We start from the raw sequence: 25,531 nt of genomic DNA, 5'->3' as shown, positions 1-25,531 counted from the left end.
TGAACATGACAGGCTTAATGTAAAGTTTATAACAGAAAAAGGACAATCTTATTGTGGTTTATTCAGTTTTACGTTGCTTGTTCAGTAGAAAAGCTCATTTTTTATCTAATTTATAGTATCTGAAATACCAAACAGATTTTTTTACATATCTCCTGAGCTCACAGCTCTTCTTGGCTACCCCTTAGTCGTTCCTTTAGGGAGCAGTCGTAAATCCTTCCAATTTAGCATCTATGTGAGACCAGACAATTGTTTTACTTGAGCATATCCTTCAGTTGTTATAGAGCTGTTTCTAACTCCAAACATTTTCGTTTAATTACTGCTTAGAATATTTGCTATATTTTTATCTGGGCTGCCTCTCACTTGAGCCCATTGGGCTGAAGAAAGAATTACTCCCCATGCTGTTCTGTAGCCCTTCTTGTTCAGATCTGTAATTGGCCCTGTGTTTTTGACTTTTTGCTAATAAGCAGCTTACTTGCTCTCCCACTAGACTCAACCCACCACTTTTGTTTCATGAATTTTACAAAGGATTTTAATAGATGCTTTAGGCTATGCAAAATGTTATATGAAGGAAAGCATTAATGCTCAAGGCTTGACACAAAGGATGTGTGAATGGCTGCTTATCATTACCGTCAGGTATCAGAATTTTCATTAGGAGTTCTGGAGGACAAAAGGGGAAAAAGTGTAGCTATATGAGAGAATATTAACCTATACTGTGTAACCAAGCACAATTGCTTAGCATTTTACATTAACTCTCCTCAGACACTGGCTCTCATTATTTTTACACATACATAATAACTGCTTATTATAGCGGTACAGTTCACACTGATATATTGTAGATAAGGTTGTGTCAGCACTTCCATTATAAACCCTATTTTCAGAGGTTTAAAAGGAAGCTGTAAAAATTTACTCCAGACAGAAGATTGGTTTTCTAGTTTTCTGCCTCGAGCAATTCTTTTTTTTTTTAACCAATTAAAACCAATTGGCTGTGTTTTAAGCTACAGAAGTAAACAAAACAAATTAAGAGGTTTAAAACACTTTTTGCACTTCTGTAACTCGCAAACCTTTATTAAAAAAGAGGAAAAGAAATTTAGAAAGCAATAATGTTATACTTGTTAATGTTATACTTGCGGGTAGCATTCTGCTAGAGAAATATACACTGGGCATTGCAACAGTTACAAGCCAGGGCTCCATAGTTTAGAATTACTACCTGAGTGCATTAGATGCTTCTTAACAAAAGCTATTTTTTGGCTCTAAAATATAAGCCTGGGTGTTGCTGTCACCAAACACACACCTGATTTTCCTGAAGTGCTTCCTCCTTTAGGGGCTGAAGAGAATTGTTCCACATTAGGCTTCTCCTTAGGCTCATTGAGAGCCAAAATCAAGGCATGATTTTGCAGTCACACACATAGCAGCAGCAGACCCGTGGACTCTGGTGCTGGGGATCAATTTCCAAGCTCCTACAGCAAAATACAAGTGAGGAAGTGGTGGCGGTGGTTAAGACGAATTCTGGAAATGGGATGAAAGCCTTCCTCTTCTCACCGGTCACCTAGCCTGGCACTGCTACCTTCATATGGATGATGGAGGTTAATTCCCTTCCCCACATAGCTTTATGTGGTTACCTGTAGAGTCAGCCCTGCTGATAAAGGACTCAGTGGGGAGAGGCTTACACCATCAGCCTCCATGTGAATTATGGCCTCAGTCAGAATGCGGCACTATGGCACTTTCCACGAGTACATGCAGCCCCTTATACTGGACACTGGTCAAGAATTCCCTGAAAGTTCCTGAGCAGAGGAGTGATGTGTCTCAAGTTGAGTTTAAAGACTTGTCATACATAAGCAGTGTGATACTGCCTCCTCCCATCTGAAAGGGGAAGGTATGGCTGTCATTTTCAGAGCTCTTCCCTTGAGTTAGCTAATTCTGTGAATGATGTGCAGAATGATGTGCTGTGCATGGTGGATGGAAGAGCACTGCTGGATTTCACTCTGTAACTGTACCTGGCAGAGAGAGAGAAAAATAACAGCACACCCATGGTTATGGAGGTTACTTGGGAAGTACCCAAATTAGTCAGCTTGATGTCCCAACATTTCAGCCCATCTGTTCAAAAAGGGATTTACCCACTACTGTGAATTGTGCCTTACTATCTACTGGGTAATATTATGCATTAATTTCTGCAAATGGATTTAGGTATGACATTTCTGACAGTTGTTCAGCTGAATTGGATTAAGAATGCATTTTTATAACCCTCTTTTCACTTAAATATATATTACAGTGCAATGTTTTGAGAGCCTCTAGATTAAAAAAAAAAATTAAATCTATTTAAATAAAATTGGCTCATTGTAGTAGACACTGGCAGAAGAAAAGAAGTCCCCATGCATGTTCTTGAAACCTTGCCACTAATTTGAAAGTACTTGCCATCTTTCCCCCAACTGATTTCATGAGGGCGTGCCACATTCTAGAAATGTGGCTGGGAAATGCCAGTACTTTATCTATTACTACAAAACTAAAGGGCCAGATCCTGAAGTTGTTCCTAGGTATTGGCTGTTGGTTTGTAATATGGCAAAGTCCCCTTTGTACAGCTGAGGAAAGTGTCTGGAACTTAGGAATAAGTAAGTATAAAGGCAGCTGGAGCAGCAGCAAGCTTCGGAAACTGAAGTATTTCAGTGATGTGTTTTGAGGTGACAGTTCATACGTATTGGAAAAATGTGTGTGTTTTCTTGCTTAACTTTTTGTTATAATGTAGTGACAACAGCCTGGAAATCAGTCTGTTAATGAAAATAGCTTAGTAAGATATTGAGCTTCTGACACTATTGGCTTCCATTAGTTCCCCTCCTTGCAAATAGACAAGCTCCACATCGATAATTATCTGTATCCTAGTACTTGTGTACAGAGCAATGTTAACACTACCAGGTGATGATTGTCATAAGGTACATTTGCACTATCTGTTTCAGTACTACAGCAGCTGCTTCAGGCTCTTTTGCACCAAAGCTCTAGCACAGGCACTGGTCTGGGTGATGCAGCTTCTGGTTGCAGGCAGGAAACTGTTGCTCCCTGCCTTTCTGAATAGCAAGGTTAGATGAGGTGTAGAGTATCCATAATCACACCTGTCTGCCTTGCAAGGCAACAGCTACACAGACATGAAATGCAATAAGAAAACACCAAAAAGTGAAAAGGTAGCAAAGTGCATGCATCATAATATAGTTTCTATCTAAAGAAAAAATTCAAATTTAGTTCTAAATTTGAGGCAGTCTTGTTTATGGAGGAGCTAATAGTATCTCTGTAAAGCTCATTAGGTGTAAGCCATCTTATGGTTTAAATTTGCACTTAAAAAAAATGTAGCTCTTTGTGTTTGCAGCCTTATAGAAAAGCAATCTGTAAATTAAAAATTGAGATAAAGAGTCAGACAGGCTTCTTCTGGACCAAAGAATTCTTCTCGTGTTCTGGTTCTCTGAGCTTTCCTGAGAAAGCTGTTTGGTACGTGCTTTTTCATCAGCTAATGACAATTGATATATCTCATGAATTTCATGGTGTGATCCACCCCAGTGTACCAAAACTGCGGGAAACCAAAGAGCGAGTGTGCTGCAGGAAGCAGCGGAGAGACCATGCAGTTGAGCATGCACACGGGTAACTGCTGAAAATGCAGTTAGGTCAAGCTAGCCGGTATATCGTGGGTGCTGGACGTACAGCATTGAGCAGAGTGACTTGATGGTAACAGTGGGGTAGGAAAGGATGAAATCCCTCTCTCCAAACTTCACAAGCCCCTCAGGTGTCTGTGAGGGGTGTGTTACACCCTTATGCATTTCCTTAAATCCTAAACATACTGCAAACTGCCTGCCATGTGTTGGATTTCACTGCAACAGCCATACTTGCTACTAAAGCGAAAGAACAGTGTTTAATTACAATCTGAATACTCTCCCTTTTATGCTGAATTGTAGGTTAACACACGGTATTTAGTGTGAATGAGGGGTTGCTATGTTTTCTCCCTTACATGGAACTGTTTCCACTAGAATTTTGTATAATGAGATAAAAATATTGTGGCCAGGCATATATGACAGGTTGCAATTATTTTGAGAAAAATAACTGAATTTAAAAAATATATTGTTGAAAAGTTGGATTTATTTTTTCCTACAGTGAAATTTAAATTTTAAATACAGGCAAAGGAGGTATGGGTACAACTCTTTGCCAGCTGTATATGTGTGCTATTTTTCGTCACAGAGATGGCTCCTAGCAAAGTGTTCTCTTTACTTCTCTGGAAACTGAACAAGGTATTATTCAAAATAAATATTTCTCTTTGTAATCCAAGCAGAGGGTAAAACCAGTCTTTGGTTCAGTCTAGCTGGCTGAATCAACTACAGGCAGAATATAGATGGTTTACCCTGATTAGCCATGATTAAAATAGGGCTACAGTACATGTCCCTTAAGACATGTAACAGCAAGGGAATGAACTGAAGCAGTTTGTTTTCAAGTATGTCCCTCAAAGTGAAGACACAGACAAAGAAGGTGAGTTTGTGTCTGGTCCTAAATTATATGTTTACATTGTGGCTTTTTTCCTGCTAAGTCCTACTTAATGTTCTAAAACTAGGAGAAACGTACGTGTCAACTATGGAAATACAGAGCAAGTTCTATGAAGTGTTGGTATAATGCCTTCTGCTTCCAGTAATTATAAACCACCCAGAGAACTGCATAGTCTGTAAACTTTTGAGAGTAGAACTGGAGAAGTATAGAAAGTGCAGGGTGGTGAGTACATTCAAAATATGTGGAGAAATATGTATAGCCCCCCAGCACCCTTGACTAAAGGCAGGTATCAACAGCTAAAATATCTCCAAACACAGACGCATAATTACAGAGTAAGAAAGCTGTTAATTTAGAGACCAGAAAAAAATTCATTTTCTCTGCTTCTAAATTAGCAAAGACTTCTGCAAAGCACATTTTATGGTGTGTGTCTGCAAAGGGCAAACCAAGCTGAAAGAGGAATTGGAGACAAGAAGAAAACTTTCCCAGGTGGCTACAGCATTTATTATTTAACTTCAGCAGATAGATCCACCTTAAGAAAGGTCCAAGGAGCGAGATGGAAACCAAATACAGTCAAAGGAAGTTGGGGATATGGGTGTCAGGTTGTCAGTAATCTGACAGCTATGGTAACTACCCTCTAATCCAGCGGCTCCAGCCACGCTCTCGGCTGACACCACAAGGACTGACTGACAGCTGAAGAGCGGGCACTTTTTACAGGCAAAAGTGACATCCAGTCTATTAAGGCTGACAAGCACAAAGCAGAGATTTGCCCTGAATGGTTGGTACTGAAGCCTAGTAAAGGGGTTATTTGAAAGGTCTTAGAGAAAGTGTCAGACTCAAGCTCAGATGATAACAATATTGTAATGATAGCACTGGACAATGAAGTGTTATGATTGCCCATACAGGCCAGGAAGATTGCATGTGGATATTGAGCTCCAGAAGCCAGTTTACTGCAGAAGAGTCTCAAAAGCAAACACGTAACAGTTCTAACAGCAGTCTTTGTCAAAATCTTAAAGGTAGTTTTTGCAGTATGTAATAGTCTACTTGTGCCTCTGTCATTTTTGCTCTGGTGTCTAAGGAAAACATTAGCAGTAGGAGCAATTACTTCAGATCCTCCCCCCCAAAAATACAAATGACAAAACAGTGTTACACTCAATTTGTTGATTGTAGGTTAAAACAAGATGTGAAAACTAATGTTCTTAGTATTGAAAGTATACAGTGATAATGGAAATAGTTGTAAATATGAAAAGGGGGCTAATAACTACATGTTAAAAGATTGTACTAGCTAAGCAGCTGACTGGTTTTGTGAGGCTCCAGAAGGGTGAGATCCTTTGTTATAACAGAATCTGTTATAACAGATAGCTGTTGAGTAGTTTTAAAAGGAAACCTGTTCCTTTCACAGCAAAGCTCTTCTGCTTTACCAGTTTTCATACTAGAATATAACATTTAATCAATGATGAAGTGAGATTTTATTTTCTTTCTTTTGACACGGAAACTTAATTCTGTAGGCAGCTGCCTCCCAGTCTCTGCTCTCCCTAGTACTATTCTTCGGATCCCCCATCTAGCACCCACAGCCAGTGTTCTGGGCTGGTTTTCCAACAGGAGCAGTTTCATTCAACAGTTAAAATATTTTGCACCATCTACTGATTCTTAGAAAAGGTAACTAAAAATCTGTATAATTGTCTTTCCCAATGTCAAAGTGATCCTGCAGTTAGTTGTGGGTTGGTTGGTTTGTTTTTCTTCAGATACTTTCAGGAAGTTGTCCCTTTCCATTAGATAACTTTATGTAGCCCCTACCCATTAGCTGTATCTAGTCTAATGGAGAGAAGACTCAGTTTTATGTCTCTCTTGCTATGACTGCATTTTCTGGGGAAGAAAATTTACAAACCAAGATTAACCAGATCAGGTTTAAAAGCAACTCAGATTCTAATTGCCAAGAAACAAGAATGGCCAAATCATAGTCATTGCCTGGAGAATGAAGATTTTACAAGAAAAAGCTTCTAAAACATACATGTGGTTTGATTGCCAGTGGGTGAACTCTCCAAGGCTGGAGTAATTGCCATCCATTGCTACTGGTTTTCAAATTATTGCTTCAAAGCAGTACCACGTGCTAAGATGAAGTATTTGAACAGCAATGTGACTGCTTTTGTTATTCAGAATACCAAAGAGCTGACACAGCATGTGTCTAGTTGGCACAAATTTGTACTTGTGCATAGAACCAAATAGTTGGGACTTGAAAAATCAGAAAACAACCACCAAAACCCCAATCTCATCAGATAGGCAGAGACCACCAAAAGTGACAAAACTTTGGTACTGAAGATCAGTAAAGGTACTACCTGTGCGTGGCTAAACTTGAACAGTTTACAATGCAGTGGGTGCAAACAGTACATATAAATCTGCATTCAGCCATGTCCTTGGCCAGATTTGGCTTCTTGAAGGTTAGTGTAATGGTACACCATGCCTTGCTTGGGCAATGAGAATTCCTACCAAATTGCTAGAAAAAAATGCACAATACTTGAGCCCAGGATGAGTACTAGAAACCTGGGCATCCTTGCTTTACAGCTGCTGCTCTTGGTGGACTTATATTAGGGGTGTCTTACTGCCTTGTTTCCCAGTAAATAGGATTTTTGGATTGTGTTTAGTATATAGTGTTACATTGAGAAGGCAAAGGAAAGCTGAAAAATATCAGTCTAACCTTCAACTCCTTTCTTTTTTACCTTTTCTCACTTTTTTCTTCTTCTCTTACTAGCCTTGATCTCCTGCATGACAGTGATTTTGCAGCATTCTGCATCAGCACCTCAGCTAAATTTTGAAACAATAAAGATGACACAGAGTGCAACAGCAAAGCCCCTACCACTGGTGGAAACATTTCTGTTTGAAGATGAAGACATAATTTCAGGTTTGCTCCAAGCAAGTGGAAGAGCTGGTGCCAGTTATTGACAGTAGGAGTAGGTACAGCTTTTGGCTGAGAAGCCAAGGCAGAGCACATGTGGGCTTGGGCAGCCATGCTGACCCTGACCCTGAGGTGCTGTGGACCACAGAGACAGATCTGTTATATAGATTGACTTAATGAGATATGTAGATCCTAAATGGGATTTAGATTTCATAGTGAACATTATAACTACTTTGCTGAAATGCTTTACACTACCATGAAATTCCCCCAAAAGTTCTGCTCTGAGCTGTGCAAGTAATTTGTTCCTCTATGTGTTCTGGACTTCTTGAATATTTTGGTGACATGGGTTCCAATTGTCTGAACTGCTAGGACCAATGAGTAGAATTGGGTCTCTTGACTGAAATATATGACAAATATATATTTTGTATGAATGTTGAAACCCACTGCTTACAAAGACAGGCACTAAGTGAAAATTATGTGAATACATTAAATGCAGTTACTCATCCTGTAAAACACACAGCACATATATTTCCACATTTGTTTAGCTCTGCTAATATACGTATATATATGCTGTGGTTTGCAGTTTGTGGTTTGTTTTGGGGTGTTTTTTTGGGTTTGGTTGTTTTGGGGTTTGGGTCTTTTGTGTGCTGGGATTTGTTCTCTGTAAGCTAAGATTTGCCTTTATATCTTTGCTGAAATGCTCTTCAGTTCCATGTATTGAGAGAAAAATCATGTGTACTTCTTGGAAAAAATTTCTTTGTTTGATCTGTTTTGTGTTTTGTTTGAACAACAATTTAATTCCATTTTTCCACTACACCAGATCTTACAAAGGGCAACCAAATCCCCTTGCAGATTTTATATTTCTAGAAGTAGGACACAAATATGTAATTTTTGGCAAGAGTTCAGTATAAAGAACTACCTGAAACCTGATGCCAATGTGTTTTGTGTATTTGCTGTTCTAAACTAAAAACCTGCTCACTTACCGTGTAGTAGCCATCTGTCATTTACAAAATGACACATCCAATTTAAAACCACTAGGAAAGAAAATGTTTAATCAGAATTTTAGGAATAGTTGCTAACTACAAATCTTGAAGGCCTAACTACTTTGCTATTACAATGCAATTTGTCTGACAAGCGGTGTGCTCTGCTGTAGGGGACATACAAGAGCAAGTCAGCATCACCTTGGGCAGGTTACTTTATTTGTCCTTTGCCCCAGTTTTCCAGTCTGTAGAATGGGAAATAGAGATATCTTTCTATTTACAGGAAAGGTATTGACAGGAGAGAGGGTTCAAGTGGGTTATTTATACCTGTCTTCCACTAAATTTTTATTACATACACTTGCCAAAGGTATTAGAAAATACTGTAGTTTTTTGGATATTAATGTGAAACTTGATGGTGGAATTGTTTGACATGGTGAGATTCAGTGGGGTGGGAAGCCTGTTTTAGTTGTGTTTTGCTAGGATATAACTAGGAGATATAAGCACAGGCCACTGAAATAGAAACTTTAGCAATGAAAATCTTCACAAAAGTTTTATATAACGGCTGCCTCCTCCAGGGTCATCAAACTCAGTCCCTTTGCACATTAAATTTTGCTAGATTTTTTACACATATATCGTGCTTGGTCTGTATTATTTAGTAATATTATTACCATAAGTTCCTAAGTTACAGAGTTAACCCTGCTTAAATATACAAAACAAAAGAAAACCCCTGCCCTCAGGAGCTCAGCTTAACCAGATGAGACAGATGGAGATGTGAAATGATTCACCCAGGATCACAGCAGAAACAGGAGGTCAGTCACAGACGAAGGTCTTCGAACTCCAGGTGGATCCAGCGAATTAGGCTGCCCTGGCTCCTCTGGGCTCCTCCTTGGAGTGATGCTCTCCTTCAGGCATTGTCCTGTTTGTTCTTTCACTTCTCCGAACAGAAAATCCAATGTGCTGTGGAGATAAAGTTCTAAATGAGTTTATACTGGGAAAATAGAAATGCCTGATGTTAGAAAACAGAAGCTGGTTGCAGTATATCCTGGGTGTGTTTCAGAAAATGGATCTCTGATGATGTTGTAAGCTGTTTAAAGCATGCATAAAGCCAAGAGAAATGTAAATCTTTATTAGCATCTTTCCTTTATTATACTTTAGCATTTACTGTTAACAGTTGATTTTTAAGCATGGTAAGCGAATCCATTGTCCATACAGTAGTTGTGGAAAGCCTTGCAGCTTTAAAAGGAAAACAAAAAAAAAAAAATAAAGAATGATCTCTGAAGACCTGAAGAGAGAAAAATTGGATAATAAACGTTCAATCAGTCTGAGGTATTTTGTAAATCAGAGCACTTTTATTTGGATATACTATTGTTTAACAGCCAGTTTAAATTGGGACCAGCATCCTGATTCTGGACAACATGGCTTTTATTGGAAGTCCCTGCCACTTTTAAACATCTTTAATACATTTTAAAAATAGAACTGTAAAAACCAGTAACCAGACTTCAAAGCAGACATGTTGTGCCAGAATTACGAAGCTGGTGCTGATTTTCACTGGTTGTAAAGCCTTGGGAGCGCCCTGCGGTCTGTCCCACAGTGATAAACACCAGGAGTGCAGGCGGCTGGTGTGGGAGCACCCACCAAGAGAGGGCACCCTCAGCATCGGGGCAATGTGGGAGCTTGGACCCTTGTCCTCCAGCCTCAATCATCTGCTCATGCCACTGGGCACCAACAGTATGGCTTGTCCTTCAGGAGAGATTTTGGGTTTCAGGGCATGGAAAAGAAACATGTTAATGACAAATTAGGGTGGCAAGTCTTTCACTTGTTTTTGGTGACCCCCAGCAGCATATTGCCCAGGGAAAACTGAAGGCCACCCGTATGCATTACTCTGCATAAAAGCTTTTCTTCCAGAGCATGTTTGTTCTCCACCAACCATTTAAAAAGAAGTGGGTCCAAAAGAGGTTTGTGACTTTGCGTCTTTGCATATTTGATCCAGGAGTGGTTGGGTAGAAGAGTCTGTAAAAGTGATATAACACTTATGTATGATAGTGATGAAATAGCCAAGGGGAAAGGGTGGAAGGAGAACACTTGCTTTTCTTTATGTCTCTGTTTAATATGTGATAATTTCCTCATGCTAAGGTGAAGAGAGAGGCTCTGCTGAGTTAAACTGGTAGTGCTCATCTGGAGCTGCACCAGCCTGAACTGGAGACTGCCTTGGAGTTTGTGTCATTTAGACCTGTTTTGGTGAGGATTAGACCCAGTTGTTTTTCAAGCAAGCACTGGCAGAGTGGCTATGGCACTTGAGCTAAATACTTCTTCACTTGGCTTACAAGCAGGTCCTCTAAAGTATGATAATTTATCAGTAGTTTGCTTATGGGCTACCGTTGCTGTATCCTTCTCTCAGGAAAAGCACTACAGCAGTGTGCCCACATGTGGAGACCTTTCTTGGTAGCTTTTTGCAGTGTGTATTTCGGCACTGCTAATGTTATAATCTAGGAAAGTATTGTTGCAACACAGCTTGCCAAATCACTTTGAGATGAGTAGACTACGACAACTGGTTTAGTGCCACCTTCAAATAGGCAAAGATGTGAGAGGGATCTCTTCAGTGACGTAACTGCAGAGACTGTTCACCTGGGAATAGGTTAATTGCACACCTGATGCAACTGCAAAGCCACCTATGCATAACTAAAATGAGCACATATCTGACAACTGCACTGAATTTTAAAAGAAATTTTAAAATATAGTGATTATAGAGCTTCAGGGCCTTCAGCACTGAAGATTTTATTTATTAAAGATAGACTCTGCATTAAAGTTTTGGAAAATTAGGACCAAAGATGTGCTTCACTAAATGATCAGTGGAAGAGCTTCTGGCAGAATGTGAATTCATGACCATTTTAGGATTATCTCTGGCTATAGCTTTGGGATGCTCTCTTTTTGATTTTACCATTAGAGAATTACAACTTTTGTTATGTATTAGAATCTTACTTTTAAAAGCATAGGTGCTCGTTGGCACCCTTCGCAGAAAAATTTCCCGCCGGTAAGTGGTTCCTGGCATAAAGGAGCTATTTGATATTTACACGTGACCATCATTGTGGTTTCAGATCCTCTTACAAAATTTAAATAAGGTGTCTGAATAGCCTACAGAGGGCTCTTACAGGTCTTTTTTTCTTTAGTTGCCTTGTCAAAGGAAGTCAGGATTGGTTACAGTTGAATTTCTTCTTATTTTTTATTTCCCAACAGTGCTGTATTCGTCTAAGATTTCTCCATCTTAACAGATTTAGAGTTCAGTTAATTCTAATGCTGCTACTGTAATTCTGGAGAGCAGGTTACTAGCAGTGCCCAAGATAGCTGGTCTCCTCCAGATACGTTGCGTACGTAACATCCTCTGCAAGGAAAGAGGACTCAGCTTTCCCCACAGGAGAGGGGATTCATTACTGATGGTGCTGACCACACACGCAGCCCCTGTCCTTCCCAGGCTCTCTAGCTTTCAGGCTGTTAGAGCTGAATACTGCTGCCGCACACAGTGTATCTAAATCTTGGCAGGGGTTAAACAATCTTGGAAGAGATTGCTGACTGCACACTTGGCAAAGGAGCTCTTTCTGGGAGGAGGGTGCACCTCATCAGGTCCTCTGCTGCTTTTCTTTACTCCCACATCGAATTACTGCAGTGTTCCCTATATGGGACTACTCTGGAAAGCGCTGTTGAACCACAGGTTGATACAAGCAATTTCTGTTTGCTTACTAAGCAGCTGCTAAACAGATTTTTTGGAACGTTATGAGGTCCATGATGCCCTCAAACAGGACATCCAGTGGGAAGCAAACCACCCATTGCTACGTATCCACATGCAAGAGCACGGGGGATGCCATGCGGGTATCTGCGCAAGTCCATGCCTGTGTGCTGGGGAGGAAAGTCCCCACAGCAGAAGCGTGCATTGCTAGGAGCAGTGCCACAGCCCTTGCTGCTGCTTTTGCCACTGCTGGCTATGCCAGCATGGTTAGCCGTGGTACTGGGTGGCAGACCATACCTTAATGTGTGTGTGTGGGGGGTGGTGAGGCAATCAAACTGCTTTGTTAGGGTTTGGCTGCCATCCTGGGTATAAAGAGCTTGTTGTTTAGTTAGCATGCGTATAAAGAACAATAAAAATAATGAGGAAGGGCAGACAGAGGATTGTATTTGACAGTTTTGAGTTTCTCTGGGTTTTAGTAACAAGCACTGCTCTTCCGAAGTTCCTTACAACCCTACTTTATCTAGCTATTGAATTTCTTGCAGGTGTCCCAGCATGAGCACAGTATCGGAAATGTAGTGAGGACCTCAAGAGAGTGCCTAATCTGACCTTTTGCATGGAGGCTAAATCAAGATGCTTGACTGTCTGGCTTGCCCTTCACAGGGATATTAGTGCATAGATACTAGTTCCTGGGCTGCCTTACACACCTGTAGATATGCACATTAAGACTCTCTATTGGTTACAAGCAAAGTGTAAAGGGCAGCAGGCTGAACAGGGGCTGTGGGAAGGTCTCAGGAGCTCGTGTTTTTCACTGGCATCTATTAACAAGTTGGGGCTAAATTCTCTACTTTGAGGAAGAGGCCAGCAGAGAATTTTACAGCTGTAGACAAATATCTAAAAGGATTTGGCTCATTAAGCGTTAGCAACAAAACACACAGGAATGCCTGAATATATTTTAAAAACAAATAAAGTGTAAGTTAAATACACAGAGGGTTTTCCTTTCACTCAGAGGATAAATAAGAATTTTCTCATCTCTTGCTAAAGGTCTTGCAAGCATGGACTTTAATGTAGTTCAGGAAAAGTGTACGGATAAATGTATTTATCATTACTTGAGCAACCCTTTCATCTCTGGAAGGGTTCACTAACTAACCACATTAAGCAGAGAAATTGATGTTTTCTTGGGCTCTATGGGTGATCCTAACTGTTTTTTTCCTCAGTGCCCCCATGACTCGGCTACCTGTATTTCTGTTTTCTGAAGGAAGTGGTTAAGAAACAAGTGATAGGCTTGAAATCATTCTAGCAAGTAAGTATACAGAATTGAAATGGAACTGGGAATGATGGGTCTTGATCTATTCCACTTACTGTCTTTGTCATTTCTTCCTATGACACCCTGTATTGTAAACTTTAATTCTGTATGGTGGGAATCTTACTTATCTTCATCAAACTCAGGGAGGCAGTAAAATTCTCCTCTGATCGACATCAGAGAAAATACCTGTTTGAGGAAGAAATAAAATATCTGTAACTGTCTATGAGTTGTGATAATGTTATTAGTACCTTGAAGTGACTTATTTTCTAACATCAAGTAAGTGATATCAGGATGCTTCTTGTCTAGCAGCCTTGGAGATTGCCCTTCTGAGCTGAAATTCTGGAATGGTTAAACATCATGCCAAATTACAAACCACTAAGTTTGTGTAAGATATAAGTGCTTGAGCACTTTTACAGCTCTTTGTTTGAGATGTTTGGGGAAAAAAGCAAATAATACTTAGCATTCCCATTCACAGAGCTACAAAAATTTATTCACTGAGATTAAATCACAGTACGGTGAAATGAAAGCATGCATATATTCCTGATAGAAATTGTGCAAACTTAAAAAAAATAAAAGAAAAGGCACCCTCCCACTGCTGTAGTTAACGGAGTTCTGCAACTGCATTACAATGTTTGCTTTAGGAAGAGTACTTACACTGTACATTCATTGAACTTCATTCAGCCTATATGTTGTTGTTCTCAGAATAAGAAGGCACTTCAGTTTGCATCAGTAGGCACTACTTACACGTAGAACAGAATATTGCCAGTATAAACTCAGTCAAAAGTCTGAGTTGTGGAATTAATAGAAAAGTTATGTTCCCTCTACAGACAAGCATATGAATAAATATGAATGATTTATTCCAGCATCTTGGTTTCTTTTTTTTTTTATTATGAGTTACAGCCTTCTATATAATACTTGTTTTGTTTCAGCAACATTTTCTGTAATGCTGCCCAGCACTGTTTGTTCTTACAATAGGTGGAAATTAAAAGAATTTAAAGGTGCTAAACCTAAACAGTACTGATTATTCTCTTTCCAGTGATATAATCCAGCCCCACACTCTAAAATCTCAGCATCCTTAGCCTGTTGGGCTAAGTAGTTGAAACTAAGTTTTTCTTTTATTTTTCAAAACTTGACTGGAAGTCACTAGCAAACCATTTTCTCTCACTTAACTATTAAACTGTGAGAAAGCTCTAAGTTATGTGAACTTTCCCATAGAGCAAGATCCTGTCTTGGTATTTTTATTGCCTTTGGGAGGCTCAGGTATGATGAATTTTGTTACATAACACACGAACTTGGGGATGATCCTGGCTCCAGTTTTTAGATACCAGTGTTCCCCTGTGAAAAGTCAGTTAATGGCCTGAAGAAGCAAATAAGTTTGTCTGCTGTGACCTAAATAATGTTAAAAATCAACAATGATGGTGAACTGCTCAAAACTGCAGCCTCCTGTGCAAGGGTCCTACACAGAGGCCTTTGTGAAGATACATGTGCATACTCTTGACAACAAGAAAGGTAGAGTGAGCTGTGTCTGACAGCTGGGTCCATCCCAGCCAGTGCAGATACAGGTGGCTCCATGCTGCCTTTGTTAAGTTGTCGCTGGTTCTGTTCAAGGTTGTATTCAAGGTCTGTGTACAGCAGCTATGAACTCTGCAATTACGAAGTGCTTCTTAAAATTGTCATGAGAAAATCAAAGCAGAAGCAATATTAATAATAGGATGGCTTTCCTTCATTGTGGTACCGTCTGATCTTCATACCAGTAAGAAGAGGTAGTCTTTATCTAGGACAGTTTACAGTCCAAACTAACAATGGTTTAAAAAGGAAAGGCTTATCTTTATGCCCTTTGTTCTCTTATTTCCTCAGTTTTCTACTTGAGTTAGAAATTTTTTAGGATTGATGGCCATAATACTCAAAACTGATACCTGATTCAAAGTTATGACAGGTTATAGTCTTTATTAGCATTTACCCTATGGGGGGAAAAAACAAGAAAATAAATTGGTGAGGAGAAAGAAAAGTAAATAAAGGGTTAAAAATGGGAAGGTTTGTTGATAGAATATCCTAAACCATAGAATGGAATCTTTCTTGTTTCTGCTTTGGTCTGAGTTTTCTTCTGTGTTTTTAGAGGAGAGAAGAATGCACTTAACTAACTGCTGTTGGTGTGAAAAAAGTCCAATTTTTGCATTGGTTTTGAAGCCTGCTCAGTGAATTTCCTTGAAATCAGCAAGGTTTGTGCAGGTCACTAATCTGAGATAATTAGTTCTGGAGCTGAGCCAGCTAAAGGGAAACTCATCTTTTGCTTAAAGTGAGCAAACAGTGCAGCATGACAAGGGAGGGAGGGAGAGGTCTGGTGATTTGTGTTATAATGCTTGTTTCTGAGAGTTGAGTTTTGGATGTGTAACGTGAGAAAAGAATCCAAGCAGAACTTGGCATGCAAAGAAAGGGAATATTGCATCTTGCCACTAATTCTGCATATGAATTTGCAACAGGGAGGAATAAATGGGTAAGAGAAAACTAGGGTACAATTTTGAGAAACTCATCCAAAATTTAGATATTTAACAGTATTATAAGAGGAAGTAGGAATAAAATTTTTAAAGAAACACTGGTGCTTTATTTCCCAAGATGTGGTGTAGCAGCAATAGCCTGTATGGAGTGGATCCCATGCTCCTTCCACTTCTGCTCTTGCCTGCAAGTGATTCTTACAGAGGCAGGTAAAGATAAGCTAAATATTCTAGATTTTTGTAAGTATGTGAAAAGGGCTGAAGAAAAAGAGCAGTTCTGCCTGTATTTAGTGTTGCCTTTTGTTACAAATCAGGAGCAGGTACTTTCAATCTGCTGGCAAAACTGGTGTTGTTGCAGATTAAAGGGCATCAGATACAATGGATCAAGAAAATATACAGAAAGCCTTCAATTGCTGAACCAGGAATATCTGTTGTTAGTGACAAGCTTTAGGGATAGACCCATGTGATAAGTCTATCTCAAATTTGTTTACTTTTACGTACGATGGATGCATTTCAGCTGATGGAGGCTTAAAGTTTTTGTTAAGGTCAGTGATGATATAGCATATGCTGTAATAATCATATTTTTTCTGTCATGGATCATTTAATTATGTTAATTAGCATCTTGGCAGAAAATGCAGTGTGGCAGAGCCTCTGTCACCCAAGGATCCTCATGGGATTCTGTTATTTCCCATGAAAACCTAAAAAAGAAGCTACAGGGAACAATGGATTCAGATAGAAAATAGTAAATGACTGCTCAGTAGAGAAAGCAGATGAAACAGCATTTAATGTATCTTTGCTATAGATTTTAGAGCCTCTGTTTCATTGAAAGACAGCTAGTACATGCTGGACTCTAAGTCACTATTTTCTTATTGCAGAAGAATGTCTCCTAACTATATACTGGATCAGACAGTTGTGGTTTTCTTGCTTCCTGTCTTTCTGTTTTGCAGTAACAATAATTTCTTGGTAGCCTGATGGTGACCCTGGGATAATCACCTTTGTTGGTTAATTACTTCAGGGAGCAAACATGGGATCAGATAATCTGTGAGTGATTAGCGGGTCTGGAAATGCAACGAGACTGATAGCTTTGTACATGTGTGCAAATACATACATGTGGAAGTGGACTGTTTGCTCATTCACTCCTCTCTATCACCTATTAAAATATTTGACGTCACTAGTAAAAAGGGTGAATTTGGGATCAGTGATGGGTGCTTTGCCTGCAGCTGTGAATATGTAGTCAGTAGTACAGACAGATGAACTCTCAAAGTTGTAGCAGCAAGTCATTGTGATGACCATTTCAAAAGATGGAATCACTCATTAAAAATTCAGGCCTGCATCTCAAATCACCATATGGATGTCACTATAGCCTGTTCAGTAACTTACAACACATATTTGACCCTACTTGGGATTTATTGAATTAGAGAGCTTCTTTTAATTGTTTGTAACTACTGATGGATCTGAATTTTACAAACTTATTCTCACATGAGGGTGCATTTAATATGCACTTTCAGTGTGTCTGCCAATGCAGAGCCATATGCTATATTTGACATTCTTGATTATAGTGTGGTTAATGTATCAGCAGTACTTCTGCTGCATTAATAAACAGCATTTAATTCTGTATGATCTGTATCAGTTTGGGTCTGAATACACAAACATACAAGTTTAAAATTTAATTTCTACCACTCTATTTCCAAGTAAAATATTTAGTAGAAAGTCAACAATTAGGCATGGTAGTAGGCATATTTAATTTCAAATATGGGACAGTTGATGTCATTCAAAGCATTATAAATGCTTTTTGCATATAATTAGCATTGTGCTCAGGCCCTAATATTTCAAAGACTCGGATACATGTTAAATCAGTGGAAATACTCATATATGAAGAGTTAAGCAAATGCATAAATGTCTTTTCAGGACTGGGAGGTAGTTAAGTGGAATGCTAAAAAATACCATTATGATCTTATCTAATCTGAAAGAGTGCAGTGTTAATGTTTGCTATTTTAGCCAGTTGTGCAAGTACCACTTTCACAAACACTTCTAAATAGGAAAACATGGATATTTTCAAGAAAAAACCTCAGGCTGGTTGAATAGATTTTACATTTTTGGCGTCCAGTATTAAAACGTGCTGTTACTGCATTAATTTCCATCTAAGCGAAAAGTAGCAATATGCTGCTATTTCAGTGTGTATAAGCTTGGTGGCAGATTTTTTCATCAGTGGCCAGGAACCATTTTCTTGTTACTACACTGAATTAAAAATTTATTAAAAAAGAAGCTCTGTTTGGTGTAGAGAGACAGTTTGTAATGCTATCAGTGTTAAGATAACGATATTTATTATGAAGAGGAGGAAATTATATGCTCTGCAAAGGAGGTCTGGGGAAGATGTCAGAAGTCACCCTGTCAGGAACAGCAGTGTGGTCAGGATAGCCATGCTACTCTACTGATTGGGTGTGCAACATCTCTTATCCCCTTTGTTGGCTGTTCAGATGTGATTTTTTTACATGTTTAAAATGTATGAATAATATTTATTCCCATTTTGAAGAGTATATGATCTTTGGTTAAATAGTGCTATATAAATGCAATATTGTTATATATAAGAAGGTATTAATAAGATTTCTAAGATTTCTTTAAAATACTTACTAGCTGGCTTCTTAAATGGCTACTTTGAGGATGCAACAATTTATGTCTGGTAAGTGTAAAAGACCAGCCACTGAAAATGCCATTTCCTGAAAAAGGATAGCTTTTGAGTTTTACAGTGGCCTAATAATCTGTTTATATCTTCTGTTTTGTTTTGATTTTACAAAAATAGATGGTGCTGTGTTCTGCTAATTCTGATTCAAAGGGATCTAGCTGAAGTCATGGCCCAGAAAATGAAATACCTATGCATTAACAACATGAACACAGTTGTCTTTTTCTGCAATTAACTGGTCATGTTAGAAATGTGATCTTGCATTTATAGGGTTAAAAACAGTATGGAATTTTTAGAAGTGTTCTGTATGCAAAATATGGCCAGCTGATGATCACAGATATTACCACCCAAAATCTACAACTCTGTTGCTGCATGACACATTTATGCTTGTTAAAACTAATCATGCCATTTTAGTTTAAAAAATGTTCCATTTGTATCTGCATACTTGCTACTGACAACATGATTATGTTTAAAGATTTCTGCAAATCCTGTAATAAGAAGTAGGTGATAAAACGTGGTGTTCATCATTCATTTAAGATGGCCTTTGCTGTATCCTCCTGAAAAGTTCCAGACAGAGCAGAGTAACTCTTCCAAGGAAGTTGTGCTTTAGATCTCAGAAGGAAACACTTCTCTCCATTTCCCATTCCACCAGCACTATTCCATGAGAGCTGGTGGTGAGCCCAGGCTTATTAGATGCTGAGCAGAAATGAGATTTCTGTGAGAGATTGCCGATTAGACAAACGGAACACTTTCACTGATGCCAGGAATATGGAAATGGTGACAATTCATTAATTTAACATTACAGTTATTTCCAATATCAACATGGTTCACTTCAATAATGTATCTAACTAAAAAAATAAAGAAATAAAAAAAATCTTTCTGACTTAGTTCAAGTAGTCACTTTTATGTCAGCTAAATTTCAAATAAAAATTGAAAAACCTGAATTTCAAAGGATCAGTACCTGAAAAAAAATTTAAAGTTATAAAAGTTTTTCTGCAGTGTCAATATGACTGCAATAGCTACAATGAAATTTTTCCCTTAGTATGATTTTATTTAACTTTCAAAATCTGAAAAACATTAATAAGCTGTAAAAGAACCACACTCCATCTGCCACTCATACTCAGTGGCTGTTTTAAATATTACTGTAAATACTGATCTGAGAATGCTCAGCATGTTAAAAAGTTAGAACCAAAGAACAAATACTACAGAGGGCTGAGAACCTCCATTTAGTATTTTGGTGCCTCTAAGTCCTATTTGCACAAACAGAAATATACCCTGAACTGATCAGAGTTTGTGCTTTTGATAAAACTTCTTTCTCTATCAGAAAATGACAGGTCATCAAAACAGATTTTTTTTTTTTCATAGCAATTTTCCACTTTGCTTAAATGTTGTCAAAAAGATTTTGCATGTGTCAGATGGGATTTTTCTTTGGAGCGAGAGAAATTAACAACATTATGAAGGAGATGCCCATTTAGGGGTTTAGAAAGATATCGATTCATATCTTGTTTGACTTGGCTCTGCTTGGGTTTTGTTTTAATGTTGAATAGAGATTAGTTTTGAAACCTCAACATTTTTCACAAAACAATGTTTTCCAGCCCATCTCTAGGTTTGAGGGCTCTGAGTAAGTGCAAAAGGTATTCTCAGGCTTATAAGACAGGAGTGAATGCGTTTATTGATGCCCTTGAGAATAACATTGTGTAGCAAGGATTGGTAAAGTGAATAATCAAAAAATAGAAACATTTGAATGCATATTCCAAATTCTGTGTATGTATCCTAAGACTGGGTTATGGTTCTGTAAGTATTGCAAACTAACTAATTTTAAATGAAATTTAAACCTGATTGAATCTCAGCATGAAGATGCCAACATTCAAATTGATTCATTAGCTGACCTGAATTCTCTGATAAAATTTACTAGCATGCACAGGCAGAGGATTTATCCTGGCTGCTGTTCATGTCATTAACAGGAACAATCACTGGCAAGATACACATAGCATCAACCCACAAAAAAAAAAAAAAAATATTTTAAACACTTCAGTTATTTAGAAAAAAGGAAATGCTCTATCATGTTTAAATACTTTTTTTTTTTTTTTAACACCTATCACCTTACAACCAGTATAACAGCAAAAAGGCAACACAATGGAAGTTTTTGTTGAGCAGAGTATGCTTGCTTCAAGAAGCTGGTGTGCCAATAGAGGCACACATCAAGTGAAGCTAACATACTGGGTGAATTATGTGTCCCATCACACCAATGACTGCAGAGCCATAAAACCACCCTAAGTGTTCTAGTTACAATCAATTACATCATGCTTTAATCACATTTTAATGATGTATTAACCAAGATTTCAACAGCAATTAGTTTAATGGGTGTTTGCTTTTTTAAAACTATTTTAACTGTGGCTATATCCAGTAAGATTAAGAAGGGGAGGAAAAAAAAAATTAAAGCATTGATTGTGACCTCTTTCTTCTCCAGCAATTTCATGTGATGGGACTGAAGAGAAAGATTTTTCAGTTACTAAGCATTCATGATTTTTAAGAAATAATGTGTTTGACTTTGCTGTCGAATATATATACCAGGTTGAATATATATATACCATGAGATTTTTCTTGTCCGGGAAGATGCTGCAAAATCTAACATACTACACTGAAAATAGTTAATGCATCTCCTGTCCTTTAGTGCAGAAAGTATTACAATGCCTATTGATATCTAGGCAAAGATAAAAAAAGCATGAAGTAAAATTATTAATTATACTAATTTTTAATATAGGGGTTTAGAAAACTTCTGCAGGTGCTTGTAAAATTCCCATTGATACACATTTTCCATATAAAAATCTGACAAACATCTCTGGGAACCCAGCTCCTTTTAAAGCACTCCTAAGAATATTAACTGACAAAGAAAAGGGATTTCACAGCAAAACCCACATAAAAACCTATATTAGGAATGATACCGAACTTAAAGAATGTTGTAAAATGAGAATGGAAAAATGTACAAAATGAATTCATGCCCATTTACATGCTTTCAGTCAGGCTACCGGATAACAAAGCCTCTGTCTTTGTGTTAACACTGCAGATTAGGTCAAGTTTTTACCCCTCTGAGCTCTTTTCCTGTAAATGACGGGTTTTGATGTGAAACAAGCAACATGTCAAAGCAAGTTGAAAGATGTAGGCATTTTATGCCATGTCACAATGACAGGCCGGTGAATATTTGGGCCATTAGGGGCTTATTAGTGAATAAATGACCAGATGGTTCAGTGATGCACAGAGATGGACAGAACTGGATGCTACTAATCAGCACTGTCTGTACTTGATGTCAAATCACATGACACAGTAACCCATGGATACCGAATAAAAGTTACCATTAGCAAGTCAATTTGATATCTGTGTGGCGTAAACAGACTTATAACTGCACTTCAGAGCTGCCTGTTGTTAAGAAGAAATAATGGTAGAGTATTTAAATAAACACACTCCACTCTTATCAAGTTATGATAAATATAACTGGAATTTCAATTCCCAAGACCTCCTTTTTATTCTGAAGAGACTGTGGAAGGACATTTACATATTAGACTACCTCCACAGACAAAAAGGCTGGGCTGGAAATGCTGTAAAAGAGGCACTTTCTTCGAACACCATGGTTAGCAACATCAAGTGATGCTTTGTTTGTGCATTTGTCACAGGAATGCAAACTTGGAGAATAGGACCTGTTTTCGGGGGGGGAGGCCGTTTGCGTTTCAGTGGATTCATGCTTTGATTTTTTTATGGATGTTGATACATGTTTGCTTGGCACTACCCTAAATTTTTCCCATGGGTTTTTAAATATTTTAACAAATCCTTGTTAGCAAGTCATTTCCAAAGCGTTGCATCAGGGTGAGAAGCTTTAGGTGTTTAGTAAGGACCGCATCCTGATCTAGGAGCTGATCCTGAACCACTACTGCAGAGTAGGAAACTCCAGTCTGAATGGAGGGGGTAAGCCAAGTCTGGGGATAGGGGAAGAGTTGCCTCTGTGCTAAATCTCTGTGAGCTTAAAATAAAAGGAAGTTTTGCCTTGAATTCGGGGGAAGTACGTTTGTAGGCTGTGGCAGTTTGAGGTATACCCTCACCTTCAAGCCCATGACAAACATGGCAGTAATGCACTTTCATGAAGCAGAAATAAATGCATATCTGAGGCATGCTTTACTTCTCTCTTATGGTTTTTTATAGCAAATGAGAACAAATACAGTGCTATGACTAATGATTTTTTTTTTATGATGTACTAATGTGATTTACAAGGTGTTTTGAAATGCTGAACAAAACTTGCTTGAATTTTTCAGTCTGAAGAATAGGATGTAAATGGACGTTACCCCTTTTCCTTAAGGGTGATGATATTGGCATATGAATTTTATGTCGCAGGTTAATAATGCAATAATGGTTGGTGGCTCTAGCCATGTTTAACCATGAGTGCCACTCGATCCTGATTTTCTCTCTCTTGTTCCTCTGTGGAAAGAATATGGAAAGAATTTTACAGTATGAGTGATCATGGAAATGGGAAATTGCTGTTCCCATGGTTAAATAAGGAATTGGGTATGAAGTTAGGGAAGTCCAAGGAATACTATGTGAGCAGTCAGAAATATGCTTGTATGTTGAACATACTGAAAACTTGAAATAGCAAGAAATATAGCAGAATGGGTTAAAATTGTGGAATATGTTGCCTATTTTATAATCCTTGTTGTAGCATGGATGTATTTTTATAGAGAAAATACAAAGATAATTAAAATAGTATATATTAATTACACAGGGTTGTCCTTTGGGAAGATAATGCTACACTGCATATATTGCTATAGTAAGTATTGCAACACTGTATTAGATAAAAAGCTAATAGTCTTAACTGCATCTGATCCAGTGATCATCTGAAGATGCCTGGGTAAAAAGTAAAAGGAAACAGGACATACGTAAAGGGATCCTTTGGATGGAATTCATAGTCCAGTGATGTTATTATGGAGGCTGAAAATCATGGGTTAGAGATGAGATGGGTTAGAGAAGTTCATGGGAGAGAGCTCACCAGCGGTTATTAACAACAGTGGACTGGGTTCATTCTCTAGCTTAGGAAACCCTTATAGAATCAGTTGCTGGAGGCTGGGAAGGACTACCATGCCAAGGATGCTTTTAGGTTGATCTTGTTGCTTCAACTTGAAAGTTAAAGGGATAACCTTCAGTGATCATTGCTTGCTTTTTTCATATTAAATTCTCCAATGATGCAATTTAAAAATCCCTCTAAATATTTAGGGAAAAAAAGTGCTTTATAGCTTATCTGTTTTCCATTCATTTTGACACTAGACCTAGAAATGAGACATGCCTGCAAGCTTTAACGGAAGTCTGAAAAATGCAGTGGTTTACTCAAAAGGTTCATCTGGCCAGCCCTGAAACCTCAGACTCCATTTCAGACTGAAAAATAATTTTTCAGTGGATTCGGGATAACTTCACTGATTTGTGTAGAAGCCATTGCAATCTTGGTAGTTTCAGCACAGGCTAAATTAAAGTTTATGTTCTTATAACAAAAACAACAATCCTCCCTCTACCCTTACCCCCTGCAGTTGAATTCTGTAGATAGGAGAGCCTACAAAGAACTAAAGAGAAACATCATATAAACTCATGTGAACACTTCTTTAACAGCATTCATTTATTTCCTGGAGGTTTTATTTCTGATGTAAAGGGCAATTACCACTCAGCAGATTCTTGCTGTAGTAGCTTTCCCATTCCAGTTGCAACAGAATCCTTTCTTCTCATGGTTTTCCTTGGTTTTGCATATGAATTGATGGTCCAATATAACTCTTTGCAAGATGTCAAGACGTTCAGAAGGGTTTTTTTTCTGAAAATAAGGATGTTGACATTGTGTTGATGACAATAGCATTACTCCACAAGAAGCACAACTTCCTTAGAGCAGTACTACCTTATAGAAAGATCTCATTTTTCAAAAATTTGGTTTTGATGGAGAGAATTTTAAAAATTAATTTCCATGGGAAAACTTTCAGTATTGAAATATGTAATATTTGCTTGGCAATAATAAATGATTTTGCAAAGGGATGTAAAATAATTGTTGTCACTTATGGTGGCTGTCACACCAGACAATGGTTGCTCAGTGGAAATAGTCAAAATCCCTCAGCCAAACCCAAGAGAAATATAGTGAAAATCTGGGTGTCTCCGACCTGTCATTGTTTAACTGCAAAATGTATGTATCTGATAAACGTATTGTAAGAAAGGGTTAATATGGGTGTGCATGCGAATGTGATGGATACTTTCCCTCTGACTTTTAGGTTTGCAAGTGCACGCCAGTGCTTTATTGCTGGCTAGAGAGCTCGAGCCATCTGAGTCCCTGGAAGAAACCTTTCCCTCTCCTGCTTTGTGGTGCCAGCTTTCCACCCAGCCTGTACAGTAGAGATGAACATTTGTTCTGTGACTTGCTTGACACCAGCAAGGATTCTGTGGTGACATGGAGGACATAAGGTGTGCAAGAGCCAGGGTTTTGCCAGGCCTTCAGGTGAAGACTACCTTGTTATTCTTCAGTTTTCCTAACTCATTCATAACTTGAGCCAATCTAAGGTAAAATGCATCAGGTAGCATATATCTGTAAAAATAAAAACTTGAAAATACAGTTCAGAAGCGTTTATAAAAGGCAGAAGTGATGACAAAAAAGATCTGTATGTGTAGATCTGCTTAAACTAAGATTAAACCAGAGATGGTGATCCCCACCTCTCTGAGTTCTGGAACACCTACTGCATGGCTATAGATGAGTTCAGCTCCATATAAAACTCTCTGTTCAGTGGCAAGCATCCTGAAGGAATGAGTTTATGAACAGTTTGATTGGGGTTAATGTGAATTCCAGCAGCCTTGTGGGTTCTGGATTGGGGGCGAGGTGAAAGAGGAGAGGCTATTGAAAGCACACTTCCCAGGGCTTCAGCAGTAAGAAAGAAGCCTGAAAGCCC

At 38.4% G+C, this 25,531-nt stretch overlaps 1 long non-coding RNA gene across 1 annotated transcript in view; it reads left to right on the top strand.

Annotated features, from left to right (window-relative positions):
• LOC133269596 (uncharacterized) overlaps window positions 1-25,229 on the top strand; it is a 153,229-nt gene extending 128,000 nt beyond the window's left edge. Inside the window, exon 3 of the long non-coding RNA XR_009743506.1 lies at window positions 24,863-25,229. This is a non-coding gene — a long non-coding RNA (uncharacterized LOC133269596). The remainder of the gene's footprint in view (window positions 1-24,862) is intronic.
• The last annotated feature ends 302 nt before the right edge of the window (window positions 25,230-25,531 follow it).

Source organism: Pezoporus flaviventris, unplaced genomic scaffold, assembly GCF_033815535.1.
Source record: "Pezoporus flaviventris isolate CSIRO_AGI_PZ_B2104156 unplaced genomic scaffold, CSIRO_AGI_Pfla_v1 ptg000001l, whole genome shotgun sequence".
NCBI lineage: Eukaryota > Metazoa > Chordata > Aves > Psittaciformes > Psittacidae > Pezoporus > Pezoporus flaviventris.
This window is presented reverse-complemented; position numbering and strand designations above follow the sequence as displayed.